Below are 27,855 nucleotides of genomic sequence, written 5' to 3' on the forward strand. Positions count from 1 at the left end.
CAATCCTGAATGCCGAATCTGCGGCCTTCTAATAGGTGAGCCTTCTGCAACCACCACAGAAGTGACACCCTTGTCTTTGGTGACAGGGTTATTCGCAGGTGCATCTGCAGATGCGACCCTGACCATTTGTCCAACAGATCCCTTTGGAATATTCTTGCATGGAATCTGCCGAATGGAATTGCTTCGTAAGAAGCCACCATTTTTCCCAGGACTCTTGTGCATTGATGTACTGACACTTTTCCTGGTTTTAGGAGGTTCCTGACCAGATCGGATAACTCCTTGGCTTTTTCCTCTGGAAGGAAAACCTTTTTCTGAACCGTGTCCAGAATCATTCCTAGGAACAGCAGACGAGTTGTCGGGATTAAATGGGATTTTGGAATATTCAGAATCCACCCGTGTTGTCTTAGCACCTCTTGAGATAGTGCTAAAGCTGTCTCCAGCTGTTCTCTGGACCTTGCCCTTATTAGGAGATCGTCCAAGTATGGGATAACTAATACGCCTTTTCTTCGAAGAAGAATCATCATCTCGGCCATTACCTTGGTAAAGACCCGAGGCGCCGTGGACAATCCGAACGGCAGCGTCTGAAACTGATAGTGACAGTTTTGAACAATGAACCTGAGGTACCCCTGGTGTGCGGGGTAAATCGGAACGTGTAGATACGCATCCTTGATGTCCAAGGATACCATAAAGTCCCCTTCTTCCAGGTTCGCTATCACTGCTCTGAGTGACTCCATCTTGAACTTGAACTTTTTTATGTAGAGGTTCAAGGACTTCAGATTTAGAATAGGCCTTACCGAGCCATCCGGCTTCGGTACCACAAATAGAGTGGAATAATACCCCTTTCCTTGTTGTAATAGGGGTACTTTGACTATCACCTGCTGAGTGAATGGCTTCCAACACCCTCTCCCTTTCGGAAGAGACGGTTGGTAAGGCAGACTTCAGGAAACGATGAGGAGGATCCGTCTCTAATTCCAACCTGTACCCCTGAGATATTATCTGCAGGATCCAGGGGTCTACCTGCGAGTGAGCCCACTGCGCGCTGTAATTTTTGAGACGGCCCCCCACTGTCCCCGAGTCCGCTTGAGAGGCCCCAGCGTCATGCTGAGGTTTTTGCAGGAGCCGGGGAGGGCTTCTGTTCCTGGGAAGGAGCTGCCTGTTGGTGTCTCTTCCCTCTTCCTCTGCCTCGTGGCAGGTACGACAAGCCCTTTGCTCTCTTATTTTTGTAGGAGCGAAAAGGCTGCGGTTGAAAGGTCGGTGCCTTTCTCTGTTGGGGAGTGACTTGAGGTAAAAAAGTGGATTTCCCGGCAGTAGCCGTGGCCACCAAGTCTGATAGACCAACTCCAAATAACTCCTCCCCTTTATACGGCAAAACCTCCATGTGACGTTTTGAATCCGCATCGCCTGTCCACTGTCGTGTCCATAAGGCTCTTCTGGCTGAAATGGACATAGCACTCACCCGAGATGCCAGTGTGCAAATATCCCTCTGTGCATCACGCATATAGATAAATGCATCCTTTATTTGTTCTAACGACAGTAAAACATTGTCCCTATCTAGGGTATCAATATTTTCAATCAGGGATTCTGACCAAACTACTCCAGCACTGCACATCCAGGCAGTTGCTATAGCTGGTCGTAGTATAACACCTGCATGTGTGTATATATTCTTTTGAATAACTTCCATCTTTCTATCTGATGGATCCTTAAGTGCGGCCGTCTCAGGAGAGGGTAACGCCACTTGTTTGGATAAGCGTGTGAGCGCCTTGTCCACCTTAGGGGGTGTTTCCCAGCGCGCCCTAACCTCTGGCGGGAAAGGGTATAATGCCAATAACTTTTTTGAAATTATCAACTTTTTATCAGGAGCAACCCACGCTTCATCACACACGTCATTTAATTCTTCTGATTCAGGAAAAACTGTTTGTAGTTTTTTCACACCATACATAATACCCTGTTTTACGGTATCTGTAGTATCAGCTAAATGTAACGTCTCCTTCATTGCCAAAATCATATAACGTGTGGCCCTACTGGAAAATACGTTTGAATTTCTACCGTCGTCACTGGAATCAGTGCCCGTGTCTGGGTCTGTGTCGACCGACTGAGGCAAAGGGCGTTTTACAGCCCCTGACGGTGTTTGAGGCGCCTGGACAGGCATTAATTGATTGTCCGGCCGCCTCATGTCCTCAACTGACTGTTTAAGGGAAGATAAACCATCACGTAATTCCACAAATAAAGGCATCCATTCTGGTGTCGACCCCCTGGGGGGTGACATCTGCATATTTGGCAATTGCTCCGCCTCCACACCAATATCATCCTCATACATGTCGACACCACGTACCGACACACACCGCAAACTCACAGGGAATGCTCTAATGAAGACAGGACCCACTAGCCCTTTTGGGGAGACAGAGGGAGAGTCTGCCAGCACACACCACAAAGCGCTATATATACAAGGGATATCCTTATATTAAGTGCTCCCTTATAGCTGCTTTAATATATATATATATAGCCATTAATGTGCCCCCCCTCTCTGTTTTACCCTGTTTCTGTAGTGCAGTGCAGGGGAGAGACCTGGGAGCCGTTCTGACCAGCGGAGCTGTGACAGAAAATGGCGCCGTGTGCTGAGGAGATAGGCCCCGCCCCTTTTTCGGCGGGTTCTTCTCCCGCTATTTTTCCAGTCAGGCAGGGGTTAAATATCTCCATATAGCCCCTATGGGCTATATGTGAGGTATTTTTAGCCTTGTATAAGGTTTATATTTGCCTCTCAGAGCGCCCCCCCCCAGCGCTCTGCACCCTCAGTGACTGCCCAGTGAAGTGTGCTGAGAGGAAAATGGCGCACAGCTGCAGTGCTGTGCGCTACCTTATGAAGACTGAGGAGTCTTCAGCCGCCGGTTTCCGGACCTCTTCACGCTTCAGCATCTGCAAGGGGGTCGGCGGCGCGGCTCCGGGACCGGACTCCACGGCTGGGCCTGTGTTCGATCCCTCTGGAGCTAATGGTGTCCAGTAGCCAAGCAGCAAATCCACTCTGCATGCAGGTGAGTTTACTACTTTCCCCCTAAGTCCCACGTTGCAGTGATCCTGTTGCCAGCAGGACTCACTGTAAAGAAAAAAAACCTAAACTAAACTTTCTCTAAGCAGCTCTTTAGGAGAGCCACCTAGATTGCACCCTTCTCGTTCGGGCACAAAATCTAACTGGAGTCTGGAGGAGGGTCATAGGGGGAGGAGCCAGTGCACACCACCTGACCTAGTAAAGCTTTACTTTTTTGTGCCCTGTCTCCTGCGGAGCCGCTATTCCCCATGGTCCTTTCAGGAACCCCAGCATCCACTTAGGACGATAGAGAAATATATATATATATATATATATATATATATATATATCTTATATAATATTGACGGCATGAAGTGTATCCTCCCGGAGATGATTGTGTGAGACTCCTCCTCATGAGCCAGGTAAGTACATAGCTCTGGCACATACAGGTAAGTCAGTGCTGGGGATAGGAGGCACATGGAGCTATGTACAGGGCTGGGTGCTGCTGGGAGGAGCTGAGGAGCCGCTGCTGTCCTAAGGTGACACACCCGCGCTGCCCGGCTCCCTACACAGCTGAGGACAGGAGCCGGCCGCCATCTCGGACACAAACATCGATGGCATGAAGCTGTGCGAGCGCACCATCGATGGTCACTGCCGCACGCGGCGCGAGACAACTGGCTACAACGGCCCCAGCAGCTCCGGCGGACGCGCGCCGCTGACAACTAGTGTAATATCCTGTAAGCACCGGGCGGGGCGGGGCGGGAGACATCTACTTGGAACAGCTGTGCGAGGAGGACTACAGGTCCCAGCATTGTGTACTTCTTACCTGCAAGACAAGTGTGCGGGAACTCCAACTGCCAGCCCAGGATGCAGTGCGGCGGCTGTAGTCTATACGGGGAGTGCGGTCACTGAATTCACAATGCCATACAGGGGGAAAAGTCTCTGCTTCCCGAGGCAGGGGGGGCGGGGACTGGTGACGTAGCTCCCCTTATGCCCCGCCCCCATTGTATGACTGGCGTAGCAGCTGCAGTTACACTCCTGTATATGTGTCAGTGTCACACATGTATAGCATACCTCCCAACATGACCCTCTCCAGGAAGGACACCATGCTCTGCTTCTGGACTTTTCTCTTAATTTATGATTGTCCTCACCTGTGTTGAACAGATTAATGGATTAGAAAGGTGTTTCAGCACAGGTGATGGCAATCATAGATTAAGAGGGAAGTCCAGGAGCAAAGCATTGTGTCCCTCCTGGAGAGGGTCATGTTGGGAGGTATGGTATAGTACACACATAGCAGCAGCAGCAGCACTGTAATAGTCATTCTACACCCAGTCTCCCCCTCCCTTTATTATACCTGCCCCATCCCTGTGCCCCCTGTGTACTGCCCCTCCCCACCCCACTGTCCTGCACCCCACACACCCCTCCTCTTCTGCCTGCCCCCACATGCCCCCTCCTCCACTGTCTGCCCCCTACACGCCCCCTCCTTTTCTCTGACGTCCTAAGTGGATGCTGGGGACTCCGTAAGGACCATGGGGAATAGCGGCTCCGAAGGAGGCTGGGCACATCTAAAGAAAGCTTTAGGACTACCTGGTGTGCACTGGCTCCTCCCCCCATGACCCCCCTCCAAGCCTCAGTTAGTTCTCTGTGCCCGAACGAGAAGGGTGCACACTAGGGGCTCTCCTGAGCTTCTTAGTGAAAGTTTTAGTTTAGGTTTATTATTTTCAGTGAGACCTGCTGGCAACAGGCTCACTGCATCGAGGGACTAAGGGGAGAAGAAGCGAACTCACCTGCGTGCAGAGTGGATTGGGCTTCTTAGGCTACTGGACACCATTAGCTCCAGAGGGACCGAACACAGGCCCAGCCTCGGAGTCCGGTCCCAGAGCCGCGCCGCCGGCCCCCTTACAGAGCCAGAAGCAAGAAGAGGTCCGGAAAATCGGCGGCAGAAGACATCCTGTCTTCACCAAGGTAGCGCACAGCACTGCAGCTGTGCGCCATTGCTCTCAGCACACTTCACACTTCGGTCACTGAGGGTGCAGGGCGCTAGGGGGGGGCACCCTGAGCAGCAATAAAAACACCTTGGCTGGCGAAAATACATCACATATAGCCCCCAGGGCTATATGGATGAATTTTAACCCCTGCCAGATTCCATAAAAATGCAGGAGAAAAGTCTGCGAAAAAGGGGCGGAGCCTATCTCCTCAGCACACTGGCGCCATTTTCCCTCACAGCTCAGTTGGAGGGAAGCTCCCTGTCTCTCCCCTGCAGTCACTACACTACAGAAAGGGTTAAAAAAGAGAGGGGGGGGCACAAATAAGCGCAGTATTAAAGATACAGCAGCTATAAGGGGAAAAACACTTATATAAGGTTATCCCTGTATATATATAGCGCTCTGGTGTGTGCTGGCAAACTCTCCCTCTGTCTCCCCAAAGGGCTAGTGGGGTCCTGTCCTCTATCAGAGCATTCCCTGTGTGTGTGCTGTATGTCGGTACGTTTGTGTCGACATGTATGAGGAGAAAAATGATGTGGAGACGGAGCAGATTGCCTGTAATAATGATGTCACCCCCTAGGGGGTCGACACCTGAGTGGATGTACTGTTGGACGTGACAGTGTCAGCTCTGTATAAAAGACAGTGGTTGACATGAGACAGCCGGCTACTCAGCTTGTGCCTGTCCAGACGTCTCATAGGCCGTCAGGGGCTCTAAAGCGCCCGTTACCTCAGATGGCAGATATAGACGCCGACACGGATACTGACTCCAGTGTCGACGGTGAAGAGACAAATGTGACTTCCAGTGGGGCCACACGTTACATGATTGAGGCAATGAAAAATGTTTTACACATTTCTGAAATACGAGTACCACCAAAAAGGGGTATTATGTTCGGTGAGGAAAAACTACCTGTAGTTTTCCTGAATCTGAGAAATTAAATGAGGTGTGTGATGATGCGTGGTTTTCCCCCGATAACAACTGATAATTTCTAAAATGTTATTGGCATTATATCCTTTCCCGCCAGAGGTTAGGGTGCGTTGGGAAACACCCCCTAGGGGGGATAAAGCACTCACACGCTTGTAAGGGCTCTACCCTCTCCTGAGATGGCCGCCCTTAAGGATCCTGCTGATAGAAAGCAGGAGGGTATCCTAAAATGTATTTACACACATACTGGTGTTATACTGCGACCAGCAATAGCCTCAGCCTGGATGTGCAGTGCTGGGTTGGCGTGGTCGGATTCCCTGACTGAAAATATTGATACCCTAGATAGGGACAGTATATTTTTGCCTATAGAGCATTTAAAAGATGCATTTATATATATGCGTGATGCACAGCGGAATATTTGCCGACTGGCATCAAGTCTAAGTGCGTTGTCCATTTCTACCAGTAGAGGGTTATGGACACGTCAGTGGTCAGGTGATGCGTATTCCAAACGGCATTTGGAAGTATTGCCTTATTAAGGGGAGGAGATATTTGGGGTCGGTCTTTCAAACCTGGTGGCCATGGCAACAGCTGGGAAATCCACGTTTGTACCCCAGGTCGCCTCTCAACATGAGAAGACGCCGTATTATCAGGCGCAGTCTTTTCGTGGACAAGGGGCAAAAAGGTTCCTCATTTCTGCCCCGTGACAGAGGGAAGGGGAAAAAGGCTGCAGAAATCAGCCAGTTCCCAGGAACAGAAACCCTCTCCCGCCTCTGCCAAGCCCTCAGTATGACGCTGGGGCTTTACAAGCAGAATCAGGCACGGTGGGGGGCCCGTCTCACGGAATTTCAGCGCGCAGTGGGCTCACTCGCAAGTAGACCCCTGAATCCTTCAGGTGATATCTCAGGGGTACAAATTAGAATTCGAGACGTCTCCCCCTCGCCGTTTTCCTAAAGTCGGCTTTACCGATGTCTCCTTCTGAACGGAGACAGTTTTGGAAGCCATTCACAAGCTGTATTTCCAACAGGTGATAATCAAGGTACCCCTACTGCAACAGGGAACGGGGTATTATTCCACACTGTTGTGGTACCGAAGCCAGACGGCTCGGTGAGACCGATTCTAAATCTAAAATCTTTGAACACTTACATACAGAGGTTCAAATTCAAGATTGAGTCACTCAGAGCAGTGATTGCGAACCTGGAAGAAGGGGACTACATGATGTCTCGGGACATCAAGGATGCTTACCTTCTTGTCAAAATTTACCCTTCTCACCAAGGGTACCTCAGGTTTATGGTACAGAACTGTCACTATCAGTTCAGACGCTGCCGTATGGATGGTCCACGGCACCCCGGGTCTTTACCAAGGTAATGGCCGAAATGATGATATTCCTTCGAAGGAAGGGAATTTTAGTTATCCCTTACTTGGACGATTCCCTGATAAGGGTAAGATCCAGGGAACAGTTGGAGGTCGGTGTAGCACTATCTCAGGTAGTGTTGCGGCAGCACGATTGGATTCTCAATATTCCAAAATCGCAGCTGGTTCCGACGACTTGTCTTCTGTTCCTAGGGATGATCCTGGACACAGTCCAGAAAAAGGTGTTTCTCCCGGAGGAGAAAGCCAGGGAGTTATCCGAGCTAGTCAGGAACCTCCTAAAACCGAGCCAAGTCTCAGTGCATCAATGCACAAGGGTTCTGGGTAAAAATGGTGGCTTCCTACGAAGCAATCCCATTCGGCAGATTCCACGCAAGAACTTTCCAGTGGGACCTGCTGGACAAATGGTCCGGGTCGCATCTTCAGATGCATCAGCGGATAACCCTGTCACCAAGGACAGGGGTATTCCTCCTGTGGTGGTTGCAGAGTGCTCATCTTCTAGAGGGCCGCAGATTCGGCATTCAGGACTGGGTCCTGGTGACCACGGATGCCAGCCTGCGAGGCTGGGGAGCAGTCACACAGGGAAGGAATATCCAGGGCTTATGGTCAAGCCTGGAGACATCACTTCACATAAATATCCTGAAGCTAAGGGCCATTTACAATGCCCTAAGCTTAGCAAGACCTCTGCTTCAAGGTCAGCCGGTGTTGATCCAGTCGGAGAACATCACGGCAGTCACCCCCGTAAACAGACAGGGTGGCACAAGAAGCAGGAGGACAATGGCAGAAGCTGCAAGGATTCTTCGCTGGGTGGAAAATCAGGTGATAGCACTGTCAGCAGTATTCATTCCGGGAGTGGACAACTGGGAAGCAGATTTCCTCAGCACGGCCTCCACCCGGGAGAGTGTGGACTTTACCCAGAAGTCTTCCACATGATTATAAACCGTTGGGAAAAACTCGACAGGTATTGCGCTAGGTCAAGGGACCCTCAGGCAATAGCTGTAGACGCTCTGGTAACATCGTGGGTGTACCAGTCAGTGTATGTGTTCCCTCCTCTGCCTCTCATACCCAAGGTACCGAGATTGATAAGATGGAGAGGAGTAAGCACTCTATTCATGGCTCCGGATTGGCCAAGAAGGACTTGGTAACCGGAACTTCAAGAGATGCTCACGGAGGATCCGTGGCCTCTACCTCTAAGAAGGGACCTGCTCCAGCAAGGACCCTGTCTGTTCCAAGACTTACCACGGCTGCGTTTGACGGCATGGCGGTTGAACGCCGGATCCTGAAAAAAAAAAAAAAAAAGGCATTCCGGATGAAGTCATCCCTATCCTGATCATAGCCAGGAAGGATGTAACCGCAAAACATTATCACCGCATTTGGCGACAATGTTGCGTGGTGCGAGGCCAGTAAGGCCCGACGGAGGAAATTCAACTGGGTCGATTCCTACATTTCCTGCAAACAGGAGTGTCTATGGGCCTGAAATTGGGGTCCATTAAGGTTCAAATTTCGGCTCTGTCAATTTTCTTCCAAAAAGAACTAGCTTCAGTCCCTGAAGTTCAGATGTTTGTAAAAGGGGTACTGCATATACAGCCTCCTTTTGTGCCTCCAGTGGCACTTTGGGATCTCAATGTAGTTTTGAGTTCCAAAAGTCACATTGGTTTGACCCACTTAAATCTGTGGAGTTAAAATATCTCACATGGAAAGTGGCCATGCTGTTGGCCCTGGCCTGGGCCAGGCGCGTGTCAGAATTGGCGGCTTTATCCTGTAAAAGCCCTTATCTGAGTTTCCATTCGGATAGGGCGGAATTGAGGACTCGTCCTCAGTTTCTCCCTAAGGTGGTTTTCAGAATTCACTTGAACCAACCTATTGTGGTGCCTGCGGCTACTAGGGCCTTGGAGGACTCCAAGTGGCTAGACGTGGTCAGGACCCTGAAAATATATTTCCAGGACGGCTGGAGTCAGGGAATCTGACTCGCTGTTTATCCTGTATGCACCCAACAAGCTGGGTGCTCCTGCTTCTAAGCAGACTATTGCTAGTTGGAATTGTAGTACAATTCAGCTTGCACATTCTGTGGCAGGCTTGCCACTGCCAAAAATATGTAAATGCCCACTCCACAAGGAAGGTGGGCTCATCTTGGGCGGCTGCCCGAGGGGTCTCGGCTTTACAACTTTGCCGAGCAGCTACTGGGTCAGGAGAAAATACGTTTGTAAATTCTACAAAATTGATACCCTGGCTGAGGAGGACCTGGAGTTCTCTCATTCGGTGCTGCAGAGTCATCCGCACTCTCCCGCCCGTTTGGGAGCTTTGGTATAATCCCCATGGTCCTTACGGAGTCCCCAGCATCCACTTAGGACGTCAGAGAAAATAAGAATTTACTTACCGATAATTCTATTTCTCGTAGTCCGTAGTGGATGCTGGGCGCCCATCCCAAGTGCGGATTGTCTGCATTACTGGTACATAGTTATTGTTAACTAAATCGGGTTATTGTTGTAGTGAGCCATCTTTACAGAGGCTCCTCTGTTATCATACTGTTAACTGGGTTTAGATCACAAGTTATACGGTGTGATTGGTGTGGCTGGTATGAGTCTTACCCGGGATTCAAAATCCTTCCTTATTGTGTACGCTCGTCCGGGCACAGTATCCTAACTGAGGCTTGGAGGGGGGTCATGGGGGGAGGAGCCAGTGCACACCAGGTAGTCCTAAAGCTTTCTTTAGATGTGCCCAGCCTCCTTCGGAGCCGCTATTCCCCATGGTCCTTACGGAGTCCCCAGCATCCACTACGGACTACGAGAAATAGAATTATCGGTAAGTAAATTCTTATTTTCTGTCTCGCCCCTCCTGTTCTATCAGTGCCCCACACGCCCCCTCCTTTTCTGTCAGTGCCCCACACGCCCCCTCCTCTTGTCTGCGCTCCCTCCATACCAGTCTCTGTGCCCCACATGCCCTCTCCTTACCAGCCTGTGCCCCACGTGTCTCCCTCACCAGTCTCTGTGCCCCACATGCTCCCTCCTCACTAGTCTGTGCCCCACATGCTCCCTCCTCACTAGTCGGTGCCCCACACGCTCCCTCCTCACCAGTCTGTGCCCCACATGCTCCCTCCGTACTAGTCGGTGCCCCCTCCTCACCAGTCTGTGCCCCACATGCCCCCCCCCTCACCAGTCTGTGCCCCACTTGCCCCCTCCTCACCAGCCTGTGCCCCCTCCTCACTAGTCTGTGCCCCACATGCCTGAGATTTCATGGCCTCTTAGAGCATCTGTGGTGGCTGGCTTGCGCCCTAGGCTGGCACATCCTTGTCGTTGATCAACCTTCAGCCTTAATTTGTCCCTCAGTCTTCATTAGCTAGACTATATGTGAAACCCTCCCAGGCCTTAGATCCTACTGAGATTGGTATTTAAGCAGGATTACATCAATATCATGGGTGGCTGCTATTCATGATCATTGTGAAAGATCTGTGGTCAGTAGAAAACTGATACCAGCAACCACCTTGCCGGGAGCACCAGAGCCGGATGCAGATCCGATCTGTGGCACGCCACAGGTTCTGTTCCCACTCCATGGGTGTCGTGGACATCCATGAGCGGGAACAGAGCCTGTGGGTCGGCATTCCGTCTGCCGGCATTTTTTGAATTCAGGATCCCGGCGTCAGCATGCTGACCGCCGGGATCCCGAGCGCAGGTAACATTACTTCATCCCTTTTATATATATATATATATATATATGTATATATATATATATATATATATATATACAGTGGTCGAAGTGGAAATTTTGAAGTGGGGGTATGCAAAAGTCAAGGATGCAATTGTGCGCGCACAAGGGGGCGTGGTCACCCAAAAGGGGGCGTGTCCAGTGTAGCAGAACCCCTTATACTATCTAGTACTGGTGCCCCTTTCACCTTATAGCACACGGTACGAGCCGAAATTCACATTGTAGCACACTGAATGAGCCGATATTCACATTATAGCACATGGTACGAGCCGAAATTCACATTATAGCACACTGAATGAGCCGAAATTCACATTGTAGCACACTGAATGAGCCGAAATTCACATTGTAGCACACTGAATGAGCCGAAATTAACATAGTAGCACACTGAATGAGCCGACATTCACATTATAGCACACTGAATGAGCCGAAACTCACATTGTAGCACACTGAATGAGCCGAAATTCACATTGTAGCACACTGAATGAGCCGAAATTCACATTATAGCATGCAGAATGAGCCAAAATTCACATCATAGCACACTGAATAAACCGAAATTCACATTGTAGCACACTGAATGAGCCGAAATTCACATTATAGTACACTGAATGAGCCGAAATTCACATTATAGCACACTGAATGAGCCGAAATTCACATTGTAGCACACTGAATGAGCCGAAATTCACATTATAGCATGCAGAATGAGCCGACATTCACATTATAGCACACTGAATGATCCAAAATTCACATTATAGCACACTGAATGAGCCGAAATTGTGACAATAGGGACAGCCAGAGTGACAGCAGGGACAGGGAGAGAGAGAGAGTGACGACAGGGAGAGAGTGACGACAGGGAGGGAGAGAGTGACGAGAGTGACAGCAGGGACAGTAACGACAGGGAGAGAGGGTGACAGCAGTGGAACATTACCTGACTGTGGTCGGCGGAGGCACCCATGGGCAGCAGCAGTGATAAGGAGGCCTTTGGTGTGGTGAGGTCCCTCTTACCGCCATTTGTTGCAGGTGAGCGGCTGGCGGCGGTGAGCGGCGGGCGGCTGGCCAGGTGCATAAGTTAATACCAGACGCCCGGAGGTGAAAAAGATCATATTGGCCACCCACTCGGTCAAGGTCAGGTATACACACAAAGCCACATATACACGCATACACACACTTACATATATAAAAATACACACCCAGCCACATTTATACCCCTTTTACACCAAAATCCCGGGTCTGACCCAGGATTTGGAACATGGTTCCAAGCCGGGTCAGACCCGGGACTCCCCCCATTTACACTGCAGTGCCGATCCGGGATATTCCTGGATCAGCACCGTATACACTACACCCGGGTGCAGTGTCTTGTGGGCCAGCACTTGGAGGTGATGTAATCTCCAAGTGCCGGGAAACACCGCAGAGCGGGACTCCGGAGCGTCTCGCCGGGGGCAAGCACAGCAATCTGGAAGCTGCTGTGCTGCCCGCAGCCTCCGGCGCTTCCAGGCTCCAGACATGGCACTGCTGTCTGCATAGACAGCATGTGCCATGTCTCCAGCCGCTGTATGGTAACCAGTATGACCCCCAGCCTCCCGACCGCCCGCAGGACACTGCGGTACGGGAGGTTTGCCATGCTGTAAATGGGTGCCGGGTCGGCTGACCCGGCTTACCCATTTACATCGCTTCCTACCCCGGGTCTTACCCGCGTCCAACCCTGCGTATGTGCCGTGTTGGATTCCCGGGAAAGTGGACCCAGGGTTTAGGAGAAGGACTCTTTTACACTGCCTGCAGTCCCGGGATTTTGCACGCTCCCGTGCAAAATCCCGGGATATTTCAGGTGGTGTAAAAGTGGTATTACACACAGCCATATACAGTACACACACACATTATACCACTTATACACACACACATAGCCACATATCTACATACTCAGTCACACACACGCAGCCGCATTTACACACACACACACACACTGTCCCCACACTGACACTCTGGGAGCCAGCCATCCGTGGTCCGGAAGACTGAGCGCTGTCAGGGGGGCGGGAGCCGAGCAGCTGGGCGGTGAGTGGCTGGCGTGAGCGGCGGCGGCTGGGCGGCTGTGAGCGAGTACAGCGCTCAACACAGCCGCCGGCCGCCGAGCAGGGGGAGCGGTGGGCGTGAGCTGCGGCGGCTGGTGGCTGGGCGGCTATGACCGAGTACAGCGCTCTACACAGCCGCCGAGCAGGGACGGGATGACAATGTGCAGCAGGATGGCCACTTCCCTTGCCTCCTGCTGCACTTAATTTCCGGGTCAGTGGAAGAAGTGGCGGTATACCATACCGCCGTATACCGCCCCACTTCGACCACTGTATATATATATATATATATATATATATATAATTTGTAAGTACAGAAATAGTATATTCAATAATTGAGCGCCGTCCCTATTTATATATATATATATATATATATATATATATATATATATATATATATATATATATATATATACTCTACACAGACTGCCTGGAGCCCCCTTTAGCATTCCTCCAATGCAAATGTATGGGGTAATCCAGATCTGATCACTGCTGTGTGTTTTTGCACAGCGGGCGATCAGATCCTACCTGCGTATGCAAAGCAATGCGCACCGGACAACAACAGGCATCGCTGGTCAGCGACAGGATGGTGCGAAAAAGGCGTTCGCAGGGTGATTGTGAGTGGCAACTGACCGTTTTTTGGGAGTGTCAGGAAAAACGCAGGCGTGTCCAAGTGTTTTCAGGGAGGGCGTGTGACGTCAGCTCCGGCCCCGATCAGCCTGTTATTATCACACTGTGGCCCTCATTCCAAGTTAATCGTCCGCTACGGATTTTTGCAGCGCAGCGATCATGGCAAAATAGGGCTAATCTGCGCATGCGTATGCACCGTCAGGGCCGGTCCTTGCCCTGGTGGTGCCTCGGGCAAAAGTTGGGGGGGGGGAACTTAATACAGGGGAGTGGTCAGTCACGCCCCCATTTGCAGCGCCGCTGAAAGGAGATTAAAAAAACAAACAAAGCATACTTACTATCCCCGCTCCTGATTCCAGACCTGCAGACCTCCGCCGGCGCCGCTCTTCTCCTCGGATCTATGGGAGAGACGTCAGTCATGACGTCTCTTCCATAGCACAGCATAGGCACTAGAGGTCAATTATGGCCCCCTAGCGTCTGTGCCACAATGCTGTGCGGTGCGCGATGACGTCATCGCGCACCGCACAGCAAAGGTCCTCTCCATGAAGGGAAACTAGATGCTTAGCTTCTGATTCCCTTCACAGCGGGGGGGACCAGCGCCACAAAGGGAAACTAGACGCGTAGCGTCTGGTTCCCTTCTCACAGCGGAGCTGGGGGGCACACTGCACAGTGGCGGATCTTGCCATGGTGCGGCATCCTCCGGATGGCGCCGGCGCCCTCCGGAAGGTGGCGCCCCGGGCAAAAGTCCTGCTTGCCCGTGGCAAGATCCACTACTGTGCACCGCAATGCGCATGCGCATCGTACGGGTACAACGAGCGACGCGCTTTTGCACAGGTTCTAGCGACGCTATGAGTCGCAGTGCCGAACGCAGGGAGACTGACAGGAAGTCGGAGTTTCTGGGTGTCAACTGACCGTTTTCTGGGAGTGTTTGGTAAAACGCAGGCGTGGCCGGGCATTTGCAGGGCGGTTCCCTGACGTCATTACCACGTCACTTGCAGCAATCATTGCACTGTATAAGTAACTACAGGGCTGGTTTAGTTCTGCACAAAATGTGTTTGCAGGCGCTCGGCTGCACAGGCGTTCGCAATCCTGCTATGCTAAAATACACTCCCCTGTGGGCGGCGACTATGCGTTTGTACGGCTTCTAAAACTAGCTAGCGAGCGATCAATTCGGAATGAGGGCCTTTAGGAGTAAGTCCTGGGCTGCGCACACACTGCACACACTGGGTTTAGCAGCTCAGCTACACATGCGATCGCACACTTGCACGGCGATAATACACTCCCCCTGTAGGCAGCGACTATCTGATTGCAGGACTGCAAAAAACGCAGCCCAGCGATCAGATGTGAATTAGGTCCATAGTCACAGATAAGCGACACTTTTAGGACTAACGGGTCATCACCCCGAGATCAGCAACGTTTCCATGTTTATTTCAACCTTGGTCAGGCTTAAACAAATAGCGTAAGACATCTTACCTTTATAACAAGACAGACACCACGTACAGACAGTCCAAGGACGCCTTGTGGGTTGGACTTCCGCTGACATCACTCAGCACGGACCAAAAGTGAAGTAAAAATTAACCTCTTACCAAGACACTGGAAGCTGTTCTAGATCGATGATGGAAATACAATGAAACATTTTTTGTAATTAGCAGCGTAAGCATATACTAGACAGATATATTACCCTTTTATTTACTTTTTGATCTACCATTAAAACTCCTCGCTAAGTAACCCTTAGTAACAATGAAATGATGAATACATTCTTAGCTGGTACAATATCACTTTTTTAAACCAGGTTATCATGTTAGGAAAATGACACTAGTCATTGCTATTTGTCTATCCTGGATAACACAATGATTAAATGGGTGTGGATCCTAGGAGCGACAGTGTCTAGGTCGACAATCATAGGCGTGCGCAGCTAATTTTATTAGAGGGTGCACCGTCGGAGGGGCGTGTCTAGCACCACCTTTTGGGCGTGTCTAGCACCGCCCAGGAACATATTTAGCACTATTTTACATTCAATAGAATCACATGGCTTAATTTAATTTCTCCATAGATCCTAATAATAAAGTAGATATAATACACCCCAGAGAAATTAAATGAAATATAATGGTGTGACCACCGGCCAGCACTGACTGTCTGCATAACCCTCAGTCCTAGCTGCCGCTGCACCCTGAGGCTGCTTACACTTCTCCAACCTATCCCTAACCCAGTGGCGGAACTAGAAAGAGGTGGGTCTAGGTGCATATGCATCCCCCCCCACCCCCCAGCATCTACATCCTGATTTTGAGTGGGCCACTCTGCAAAGTACGGAAGATTAAGGGGGCCAAACTTTTGAGTTTTAATATAACACAAGTAAAAGTTGTAAGAGTAATATTGATTAAAATGCTTTTGCTGTATTAATGTTTCACTAGGGCCCTCATTCCGAGTTGTTCGCTCGCAAGCTGCTTTTAGCAGCTTTGCACACACTAAGCCGCCGCCTACTGGGAGTGAATCTTAGCTTCTCAAAATTGCGACCGACGGATTCGCAATATTGCGAATAGACCTCTCCTAGCAGTTTCTGAGTAGCTCCACACTTACTCGGCATCTGCGATCAGTTCAGTGCTTGTCGTTCCCGGTTTGACGTCACAAACACACCCAGCGTTCGCCCAGACACTCCTCCGTTTCTCCAGCCACTCCCGCATTTTTCACAGAAACGGTAGCGTTTTTTCACACACTCCCATAAAACGGCCAGTTTCCGCCCAGAAACACCCACTTCCTGTCAATCACATTACGATCACCAGAACGAATAAAAAACCTTGTAATGCCGTGAGTAAAATACCTAACTGTATAGCAAATTTACTTAGCGCAGTCGCAGTGCGAATATTGTTCATGCGCAATAAGCGGAAAATCGCTGCGATGCGAAGAAAATTACCGAGCGAACAACTCGAAATGACCACCTATATTCTAAAGACTGTATATATGTCCCTTTACATATATTATAATAAGGTCATCGTTGCTTGTATTGTATGTGTGAGACAACAGGTGGTTTCCTTAAATACTTTACAAGATAAGAATGCGAAGCCAGGAGATAGAGAATGACAGAAATAGAGATCTTCAGCAATGGCCTCATTCTTTGACAAGACAAACTCCAGGAATAGTTTGGGACTGTGTCTTCTGAATATTACCGTATATACTCGAGTATAAGTCGACCCGAATATAAGCCGAGGCACCTAATTCTACCACAAAAACCTGGGAAAACTTATTGACTCGAGTATAAGCCTAGGGTGGGAAATGCAGCTCTAGCCGTACACAGCCCTCAGTGCCAGATATGCCCTCATAGTGCCAGATATGCCCCCACAGTGCTGCCAGATATGCCCCCACAGTGCTGCCAGATATGCCCCCACAGTGCTGCCAGATATGCCCCCACAGTGCTGCCAGATATGCCCCCACAGTGCTGCCAGTTATGCCCCCACAGTGCTGCCAGATATGCCCCCACAGTGCTGCCAGATATGCCCCCACAGTGCTGCCAGATATGCCCCCACAGTGCTGCCAGTTATGCCCCCACAGTGCTGCCAGATATGTCCCCACAGTGCTGCCAGATATGCCCCCACAGTGCTGCCAGATATGCCCCCACAGTGCTGCCAGTTATGCCCCCACAGTGCTGCCAGATATGCCCCCACAGTGCTGCCAGTTATGCCCCCACAGTGCTGCCAGTTATGCCCCCACAGTGCTGCCAGATATGCCCCCACAGTGCTGCCAGATATGCCCCCACAGTGCTGCCAGTTATGCCCCCACAGTGCTGCCAGATATGCCCCCACAGTGCTGCCAGGTATGCCCCACAGTGTTGTTACTTACCCCTCCGTCGATCCCGCGCTGTCTTCTGGAGGGACACGAGCGCACAGCGCGCGGCTCTCCTGTGTCCCTCCTGCATCTCCGGCGGCCGCGGGCGAGTCTATTAAAGGAAGTACCAGTTCGTGATCAGAGGTCACGAACGGGTACTTCCTGTAATAGAACCGCCGCTGCTGCCGCCGGAGATGCAGGAGGGACACAGGAGAGCCGCGCGCTGTGCGCTCGTGTCCCTCCTTCACACTGCACTCCCTGTCACTGTGCACTGACTCGAGTATTAGCCGTGGTGGCTTTTTCAGCACAAAAAAAAGTGCTGAAAAAGTCGGCTTATACTCGAGTATATACGGTACCTTCTATGTCACTGAAACTTGTAATATATATATGATTAACTAACTTTATACTTCACTGTGATTGGAGGGCATGTAAAAGCCCACTTCTCTTTTGGTATAAATAAAAGCTCTCTCTGTCACAGGACAGAGCAGTGTTATACATACAATTGTGTAGTGTGATTTCTTGCTCTCCGGCCGGCTGTATACAGTACTTTGGATCTCCAAGACAGAAGGGCTACTAAGGCGTTGATAGTAGAGGTGTAAGCTTATTACCCTAACAAAGTCAAAAAATGTACACATGTGCTATTAGAGCCACATCTGCCTTTTTCTCTGACGTCCTAAGTGGATGCTGGGGACTCCGTCAGGACCATGGGGGATTAGCGGCTCCGCAGGAGACAGGGCACAAAAGTTAAAGCTTTAGGACTAGGTGGTGTGCACTGGCTCCTCCCCCTATGACCCTCCTCCAAGCCTCAGTTAGGTTTTTGTGCCCGGCCGAGAAGGGTGCAATCTAAGTAGCTCTCCTGAGCTGCTTAGAGTAAAAGTTATACTTAGGTTTTTTATTTTCAGTGAGTCCTGCTGGCAACAGGCTCACTGCATCGAGGGACTAAGGGGAGAAGAAGCGAACTCACCTGCGTGCAGAGTGGATTGGGCTTCTTGGCTACTGGACATTAGCTCCAGAGGGACGATCACAGGCCCAGCCATGGATGGGTCCCGGAGCCGCGCCGCCGGCCCCCTTACAGAGCCAGAAGAGTGAAGAGGTCCAGAAATCGGCGGCAGAAGACGTTCTGTCTTCAAGAAAGGTAGTGCACAGCACTGCAGCTGTGCGCCATTGCTCTCAGCACACTTCACACTCCGGTCACTGAGGGTGCAGGGCGCTGGGGGGGGCGCCCTGAGACGCAATGTAACCACTATATATGGCAAAAAATACATCACATATAGCTCCTGGGCTATATGGATGTATTTAACCCCTGCCATTTTACCTCATAAAAAGCGGGAGAAAGGCCGCCGTGAAGGGGGCGGAGCCTATCTCCTCAGCACACAAGCGCCATTTTCCCTCACAGCTCCGCTGGAAGGACGTCTCCCTGACTCTCCCCTGCAGTCCTGCACTACAGAAACAGGGTAAAAAAGAGAGGGGAGGGCACTAATTTGGCATATAAACATATACAGCAGCTATAAGGGAGAAACACTTACTTATAAGGTTGTCCCTATACATATATAGCGCTCTGGTGTGTGCTGGCAAACTCTCCCTCTGTCTCCCCAAAGGGCTAGAGGGGTCCTGTCCTTTATCAGAGCATTCCCTGTGTGTGTGCTGTGTGTCGGTACGCGTGTGTCGACATGTATGAGGAGGAAAATGGTGTGGAGGCGGAGCAATTGCCGGTATTAGTGATGTCACCCCCTAGGGAGTCGACACATGACTGGATGGTCTTATTTAAGGAATTACGTGATAGTGTCAGCACTTTACAAAAAACTGTTGACGACATGAGACAGCCGGCAAATCAGTTAGTGCCTGTCCAGGCGTCTCAAACACCGTCAGGGGCTCTAAAGCGCCCATTACCTCAGTCGGTCGACACAGACACGGACACTGACTCCAGTGTCGACGGTGAAGAAACAAACGTATTTTCCAGTAGGGCCACACGTTACATGATCACGGCAATGAAGGAGGCTTTGCATATTTCTGATACTACAAGTACCACAAAAAAGGGTATTATGTGGGGTGTGAAAAAACTACCCGTAGTTTTTCCTGAATCAGATGAATTAAATGAAGTGTGTGATGATGCGTGGGTTTCGCCCGATAAAAAATTGCTGATATCTAAAAAATTATTGGCATTATACCCTTTCCCGCCAGAAGTTAGGGCGCGTTGGGAAACACCCCCTAGGGTGGATAAGTCACTCACACGCTTATCAAAACAAGTGGCGTTACCGTCTCCGGATACGGCCGCCCTCAAGGAGCCAGCTGATAGGAAGCTGGAAAATGTCCTAAAAAGTATATACACACATACTGGTGTTATACTGCGACCAGCGATTGCCTCAGCCTGGATGTGCAGCGCTGGGGTGGCTTGGTCGGAGTCCCTGACTGAAAATATTGATACCCTTGACAGGGACAGTATTTTATTGACTATAGAGCATTTAAAAGATGCATTTCTATATATGCGTGATGCACAGAGGGATATTTGCACCCTGGCATCAAGAGTAAGTGCGATGTCCATTTCTGCAGAAGATGTTTATGGAAACGACAGTGGTCAGGTGATGAGGATTCCAAACGGCACATGGAAGTATTTCCGTATAAAGGGGAGGAGTTATTTGGGGTCGGTCTATCGGACCTGGTGGCCACGGCAACAGCTGGAAAATCCACCGTTTTACCCCAAGTCACCTCTCAGCAGAAAAAGACGCCGTCTCTTCAGCCTCAGTCCTTTCGTCCCCATAAGGGCAAGCGAGCAAAAGGCCAGTCATATCTGCCCCGGGGTAGAGGAAAGGGAAAAAGACTGCAGCAGGCAGCCCCTTCCCAGGAACAGAAGCCCTCCACCGCTTCTGCCAAGTCCTCAGCATGACGCTGGGGCCTTACAAGCAGACTCAGGTGCGGTGGGGGGTCGTCTCAAGAGTTTCAGCGCGCAGTGGGCTCACTCACAAGTGGACCCCTGGATCCTACAGGTAGTATCCCAGGGGTACAGATTGGAATTCGAGACTTCTCCCCCTCGCAGGTTCCTGAAGTCTGCTTTACCAACGTCTCCCTCCGACAGGGAGGCGGTATTGGAAGCAATTCACAAGCTGTATTCCCAGCAGGTGATAATCAAAGTACCCCTCCTACAACAGGGAAAGGGGTATTATTCCACACTATTTGTGGTACCGAAGCCAGACGGCTCGGTGAGACCTATTCTAAATCTGAAATCTTTGAACACTTACATACAAAGGTTCAAATTCAAGATGGAGTCACTCAGAGCAGTGATGGCGAACCTGGGAGAAGGGGACTATATGGTGTCCCTGGACATCAAGGATGCTTACCTCCATGTCCCAATTTGCCCTTCTCACCAAGGGTACCTCAGGTTCGTAGTACAGAACTGTCACTATCAGTTTCAGACGCTGCCGTTTGGATTGTCCACGGCACCCCGGGTCTTTACCAAGGTAATGGCCGAAATGATGATTCTTCTTCGAAGAAAAGGCGTCTTAATTATCCCTTACTTGGACGATCTCCTGATAAGGGCAAAGTCCAGGGAACAGTTGGAGGTCGGAGTAGCACTATCTCGGGTAATGCTACAACAGCACGGGTGGATTCTAAATATTCCAAAATCGCAGCTGATCCCGACGACACGTCTGCTGTTCCTAGGGATGATTCTGGACACAGTCCAGAAAAAGGTGTTTCTCCCGGAGGAGAAAGCCAGGGAGTTATCCGAGCTAGTCAGGAACCTCCTAAAACCAGGAAAAGTGTCAGTGCATCATTGCACAAGGGTCCTGGGAAAAATGGTGGCTTCTTACGAAGCGATTCCATTCGGCAGATTTCACGCAAGAACTTTTCAGTGGGATCTGCTGGACAAATGGTCCGGATCGCATCTTCAGATGCATCAGCGGATAACCCTGTCTCCGAGGACAAGGGTGTCTCTTCTGTGGTGGCTGCAGAGTGCTCATCTACTAGAGGGCCGCAGATTCGGCATTCAGGACTGGGTCCTGGTGACCACGGATGCCAGCCTGAGAGGCTGGGGAGCAGTCACACAGGGAAGAAATTTCCAGGGAACGTGGTCAAGTCTGGAGACTTTTTTACACATAAAATAAGATTTTACTTACCGATAAATCTATTTCTCGTAGTCCGTAGTGGATGCTGGGACTCCGTAAGGACCATGGGGAATAGCGGCTCCGCAGGAGACAGGGCACAAGAATAAAAGCTTTAGGATCATGTGGTGTGCACTGGCTCCTCCCCCTATGACCCTCCTCCAAGCCTCAGTTAGGATACTGTGCCCGGACGAGCGTACATAATAAGGAAGGATATTGAATCCCGGGTAAGACTCATACCAGCCACACCAATCACACCGTACAACTCGTGATCTGAACCCAGTTAACAGTATGATAACACGAAACGGAGCCTCTGAAAAGATGGCTCACAACAATAATAACCCGAATTTTGTAACAATAACTATATACAAGTATTGCAGACAATCCGCACTTGGGATGGGCGCCCAGCATCCACTACGGACTACGAGAAATAGATTTATCGGTAAGTAAAATCTTATTTTCGCTGACGTCCTAGTGGATGCTGGGACTCCGTAAGGACCATGGGGATTATACCAAAGCTCCCAAACGGGCGGGATAGTGCGGATGACTCTGCAGCACCGAATGAGAGAACTCCAGGTCCTCCTCAGCCAGGGTATCAAATTTGTAGAATTTAGCAAACGTGTTTGCCCCTGACCAAGTAGCAGCTCGGCAAAGTTGTAAAACCGAGACCCCTCGGGCAGCCGCCCAAGATGAGCCCACTTTCCTTGTGGAATGGGCTTTTACCGATTTTGGCTGTGGCAAGCCTGCCACAGAATGTGCAAGCTGAATTGTACTACAAATCCAACGAGCAATCGTCTGCTTAGAAGCAGGAGCACCCAGTTTGTTAGGTGCATACAGGATAAACAGCGAGTCAGATTTTCTGACTCCAGCCATCCTGGAAACATATATTTTCAGGGCCCTGACAACGTCTAGCAACTTGGAGTCCTCCAAGTCCCTAGTAGCCGCAGGTACCACAATAGGTTGGTTCATGTGAAATGCAGAAACTACCTTAGGTAGAAATTGAGGGCGAGTCCTCAATTCTGCCCTGTCAGAATGAAAAATTAAGTAAGGGCTTTTATATGATAAAGCCGCCAATTCTGACACACGCCTGGCTGAAGCCAAAGCTAACAACATCGTCACCTTCCAAGTGAGATATTTTAAGTCCACAGTGGTGAGTGGTTCAAACCAATGTGACTTTAGGAAACTCAACACAACATTGAGATCCCAAGGTGCCACTGGAGGCACAAAAGGAGGCTGTATATGCAGTACCCCTTTTACAAATGTCTGAACTTCAGGCACTGAAGCCAGTTCTTTCTGGAAGAAAATCGACAGGGCCGAAATTTGAACCTTAATGGACCCTAATTTTAGGCCCATAGACAGTCCTGTTTGCAGGAAATGGAGGAAACGACCCAGTTGAAATTCCTCTGTAGGGGCCTTCTTGGCCTCACACCACGCAACATATTTTCGCCAAATGCGGTGATAATGTCTTGCGGTTACGTCCTTCCTGGCTTTGACCAGGGTAGGGATGACTTCATCTGGAATGCCTTTTTCCTTCAGGATCCGGCGTTCAACCGCCATGCCGTCAAACGCAGCCGCGGTAAGTCTTGGAACAGACAAGGCCCCTGCTGGAGCAGGTCCTTTCTTAGAGGTAGAGGCCACGGATCGTCCGTGAGCATCTCTTGAAGTTCCGGGTACCAAGTCCTTCTTGGCCAATCCGGAACCACGAGTATAGTTCTTACTCCTCTCCTTCTTATGATTCTCAGCACTTTTGGTATGAGAGGCAGAGGAGGGAACACATACACTGACTGGTACACCCACGGCGTTACCAGAGCGTCCACCGCTATTGCCTGAGGGTCCCTTGACCTGGCGCAATATCTGTCCAGTTTTTTGTTTAGACGGGACGCCATCATGTCCACCTTTGGTTTTTCCCAACGGTTTACAATCATGTGGAAGACTTCTGGGTGAAGTCCCCACTCTCCCGGGTGAAGATCGTGTCTGCTGAGGAAGTCTGCTTCCCAGTTGTCCACTCCCGGAATGAACACTGCTGACAGTGCTATTACATGATTTTCCGCCCAGCGAAGAATCCTTGCAGCTTCTGCCATTGCCCTCCTGCTTCTCGTGCCGCCCTGTCTGTTTACGTGGGCGACTGACGTGATGTTGTCCGATTGGATCAATACCGCCTGACCCTGAAGCAGGGGTTTCGCTTGACTTAGGGCATTGTAAATGGCCCTTAGTTCCAGAATGTTTATATGAAGAGATGTTTCCATGCTTGACCACAAGCCCTGGAAATTTCTACCCTGTGTGACTGCTCCCCAGCCTCTTAGGCTGGCATCAGTGGTCACCAGGACCCAGTCCTGAATGCCGAATCTGCGGCCCTCTAGTAGATGAGCACTCTGCAGCCACCACAGGAGAGACACCCTTGTCCTTGGCGACAGGGTTATCCGCTGATGCATCTGAAGATGCGATCCGGACCATTTGTCCAGTAGATCCCACTGAAACGTTCTTGCGTGGAATCTTCCGAATGGAATCGCTTCGTAAGAAGCCACCATTTTTCCCAGGACCCTCGTGCACGGATGCACTGACACCTGGCCTGGTTTTAGGAGGTTCCTGACTAGCTCGGATAACTCCCTGGCTTTCTCCTCCAGGAGAAACACCTTCTTCTGGACTGTGTCCAGAATCATTCCTAGGAACAGTAGACGTGTCGTTGGAATCAGCTGCGATTTTGGAATATTTAGGATCCAGCCGTGCTGACGTAACACTACCTGAGATAGTGCCACTCCGACTTCTAACTGTTCCCTGGACCTTGCCCTTATCAGGAGATCGTCCAAGTAAGGGATAATTAAGATGCCTTTTCTTCGAAGAAGAATCATCATTTCGGCCATTACCTTGGTAAAGACCCCAGGGGCCGTGGACAACCCAAACGGCAGCGTCTGAAACTGATAATGACAGTTTTGTACTACAAACCTGAGGTACCCTTGGTGAGAAGGGTAGATTGGGACGTGGAGATAAGCATCTTTGATGTCCAGAGACACCATGTAGTCCCCTTCTTCCAGGTTCGCTATCACCGCTCTGAGTGACTCCATCTTGAATTTGAACCTCTTTATGTAAGTGTTCAAGGATTTCAGATTTAAAATTGGTCTCACCGAGCCGTCCGGCTTCGGTACCACAAACAGCGTGGAATAATACCCCTTTCCCTGTTGTAGGAGGGGTACCTTGATTATCACCTGCTGGGAATACAGCTTGTGAATGGCTTCCAAAACTGCCTCCCTGTCGGAGGGAGACTTTGGTAGAGCAGACTTCAGGAACCGGCGAGGGGGAAACGCCTCGAATTCCAGCTTGTACCCCTGTGATACTACCTGTAGAATCCAGGGATCCACTTGCGAGTGAGCCCACTGCGCGTTGAAATTCTTGAGACAGGCCCCCACCATGTCTGAGTCTGCTTGTAAAGCCCCAGCGTCATGCTGAAGACTTGGCAGAAGCAGGGGAGGGCTTCTGCTCCTGGGAAGCGGCTGCATGGTGCAGTCTTTTTCCTCTTCCTCTGCCCCGGGGCAGAAAAGAGTGGCCTTTTGCTCGCTTGTACTTATGGGAACGAAAGGACTGCGTTTGAAAAGACGGTGTCTTTTTCTGCTGATGAGGAGTGACCTGGGGTAAAAAGGTGGACTTTCCAGCCGTTGCCGTGGCCACCAGGTCCGATAGACCAGCCCCAAATAACTCCTCCCCTTTATACGGCAATACTTCCATATGTCGTTTGGAATCCGCATCCCCTGACCACTGTCGCGTCCATAACGCTCTTCTGGCAGAAATGGACATAGCACTTACTCTTGATGCCAGGGTGCAAATATCCCTCTGTGCATCACGCATATATAGTAATGCATCCTTCAAATGCTCTATAGTTAACAATATATTGTCCCTATCCAGGGTATCAATATTTTCAGTCAGGGAATCCGACCACGCGACTCCAGCACTGCACATCCAGGCTGAAGCGATTGCTGGTCGCAGTATAACACCAGTATGTGTGTATATACTTTTTAGGATATTTTCCAGCCTTCTATCAGCTGGTTCTTTGAGGGTGGCCGTATCAGGAGACGGTAACGCTACTTGTTTAGATAAACGTGTGAGCGCCTTATCTACTCTAGGGGGTGTTTCCCAACGCGTCCTAACCTCTGACGGGAAAGGATATAGTGCCAATAATTTATTAGAAATTAGCAGTTTTTTGTCGGGAGAAACCCACGCTTTATCACACACCTCATTTAATTCATCTGACTCAGGAAAAACTATTGGTAGTTTTTTCACACCCCACATAATACCCTTCTTTGTGGTACTTGTAGTGTCAGAAATGTTCAATGCCTCCTTCATTGCCGTGATCATGTAACGTGTGGCCCTACTGGACATTACGTTTGCCTCCTCACCGTCGACACTAGACTCAGTATCTGTGTCTGGGTCTGTGTCGACCCACTGAGGTAACGGGCGTTTTAGGGCCCCTGACGGTGTCTGAGACGCCTGGACAGGCACTAATTGATTTGCCGGCTGTCTCATGTCGTCAACAGTTTTTTGTAAAGTGCTGACATTATCACGTAATTCTTTAAATACGATCATCCAGTCAGGTGTCGACTCCCTAGGGGGTGACATCACTAACCCAGGCAATTGCTCCGCCTCCACCTCATTTTCTTCCTCATACATGTCGACACACACGTACCGACACACAGCATACACACCGGGAATGCTCTGATAGAGGACAAGACCCCACTAGCCCTTTGGAGAGACAGAGGGAGAGTCTGCCAGCACACACCAAGCGCTATATATATACAGGGATAACCTTATATAAGTGTTATTCCCTTATAGCTGCTGTTTAAATTATTATTTGCTGCCAATAGTGCCCCCCTTTTCTCTTTTTTACCCTGATTCTGTAGCAGGTCTGCAGGGGAGAGTCAGGGAGCCGTCCTTCCAGCGGAGATGTGAGGGAAAATGGCGCTTGTGTGCTGAGGAGATAGGCTCCGCCGCTTCACGACGTCCTTATCTCCCGCTCTTTTGTGTAAAAATGGCAGGGGTTAAAATACATCCATATAGCCCAGGAGCTATATGTGATGTATTCTTTTGCCAACCTAAGGTATTATCTGTTTATATTGCGTCTCAGGGCGCTCCCCCCCCAGCGCCCTGCACCCTCAGTGACCGGAGTGTGAAGTGTGCTGAGAGCAATGGCGCACAGCTGCGGTGCTGTGCGCTACCTTAGTCTGAACACAGGACCGTCTTCTGCCGCCGATTTCACCGGACCTCTTCGCTCTTCTGGCTCTGTAAGGGGGCCGGCGGCGCGGCTCCGGGACCCATCCAGGCTGAACATGTGATCGTCCCTCTGGAGCTAATGTCCAGTAGCCTAAGAAGCCCAATCCACTCTGCACGCAGGTGAGTTCGCTTCTTCTCCCCTTAGTCCCACGATGCAGTGAGCCTGTTGCCAGCAGGACTCACTGAAAATAAAAAACCTAAAATAAACTTTTATTCTAAGCAGCTCAGGAGAGCCACCTAGCCTGCACCCTTCTCGTTCGGGCACAAAAATCTAACTGAGGCTTGGAGGAGGGTCATAGGGGGAGGAGCCAGTGCACACCACCTGATGCTAAAGCTTTTATTCTTGTGCCCTGTCTCCTGCGGAGCGCTATTCCCCATGGTCCTTACGGAGTCCCAGCATCCACTAGGACGTCAGAGAAATATACTGGAGCTAAGGGCAATTTACAATGCTCTAAGCCTAGCAAGACCTCTGCTTCAAGGTCAACCGGTGCTGATCCAGTCGGGCAACATCACGGCAGTCGCCCACGTAAACAGACAGGGCGGCACAAGAAGCAGGAGGGCAATGGCACAAGCTGCAAGGATTCTTCGCTGGGCGGAAAATCATGTGATAGCACTGTCAGCAGTGTTCATTCCGGGAGTGGACAACTGGGAAGCAGACTTCCTCAGCAGGCACGACCTCCACCCGGGAGAGTGGGGACTTCATCCGGAAGTCTTCCACATGATTGTGAACCATTGGGAAAAACCAAAGGTGGACATGATGGCGTCCCGCCTCAACAAAAAACTGGACAGGTATTGCGCCAGGTCAAGGGACCCTCAGGCAATAGCGGTGGACGCTCTGGTAACACCGTGGGTATACCAGTCAGTGTATGTGTTCCCTCCTCTGCCTCTCATACCCAAGGTACTGAGAATTATAAGACGGAGAGGAGTAAGAACTATACTCGTGGCTCCGGATTGGCCAAGAAGGACTTGGTACCCGGAACTTCAAGAGATGCTC

At 50.4% G+C, this 27,855-nt stretch overlaps 2 protein-coding genes across 2 annotated transcripts in view; one reads left to right on the forward strand and one right to left on the reverse strand.

Annotated features, from left to right (window-relative positions):
- The window catches only part of LOC134983630 (zinc finger protein 345-like), a 152,058-nt gene extending 148,080 nt beyond the window's left edge, over positions 1–3,978 (reverse strand). The window contains exon 1 of the mRNA XM_063949306.1: positions 3,849–3,978. The gene's annotated coding sequence lies outside the window, so the exon portion shown is untranslated. The remainder of the gene's footprint in view (positions 1–3,848) is intronic.
- Positions 1–27,855, forward strand: part of LOC134983628 (zinc finger protein 436-like) — a 192,793-nt gene that overhangs the window by 6,630 nt on the left and 158,308 nt on the right. The window lies entirely within an intron of this gene.

The sequence above is a fragment of the Pseudophryne corroboree genome, assembly GCF_028390025.1.
Source record: "Pseudophryne corroboree isolate aPseCor3 chromosome 3 unlocalized genomic scaffold, aPseCor3.hap2 SUPER_3_unloc_2, whole genome shotgun sequence".
Classification (NCBI taxonomy): Eukaryota; Metazoa; Chordata; class Amphibia; order Anura; family Myobatrachidae; genus Pseudophryne; species Pseudophryne corroboree.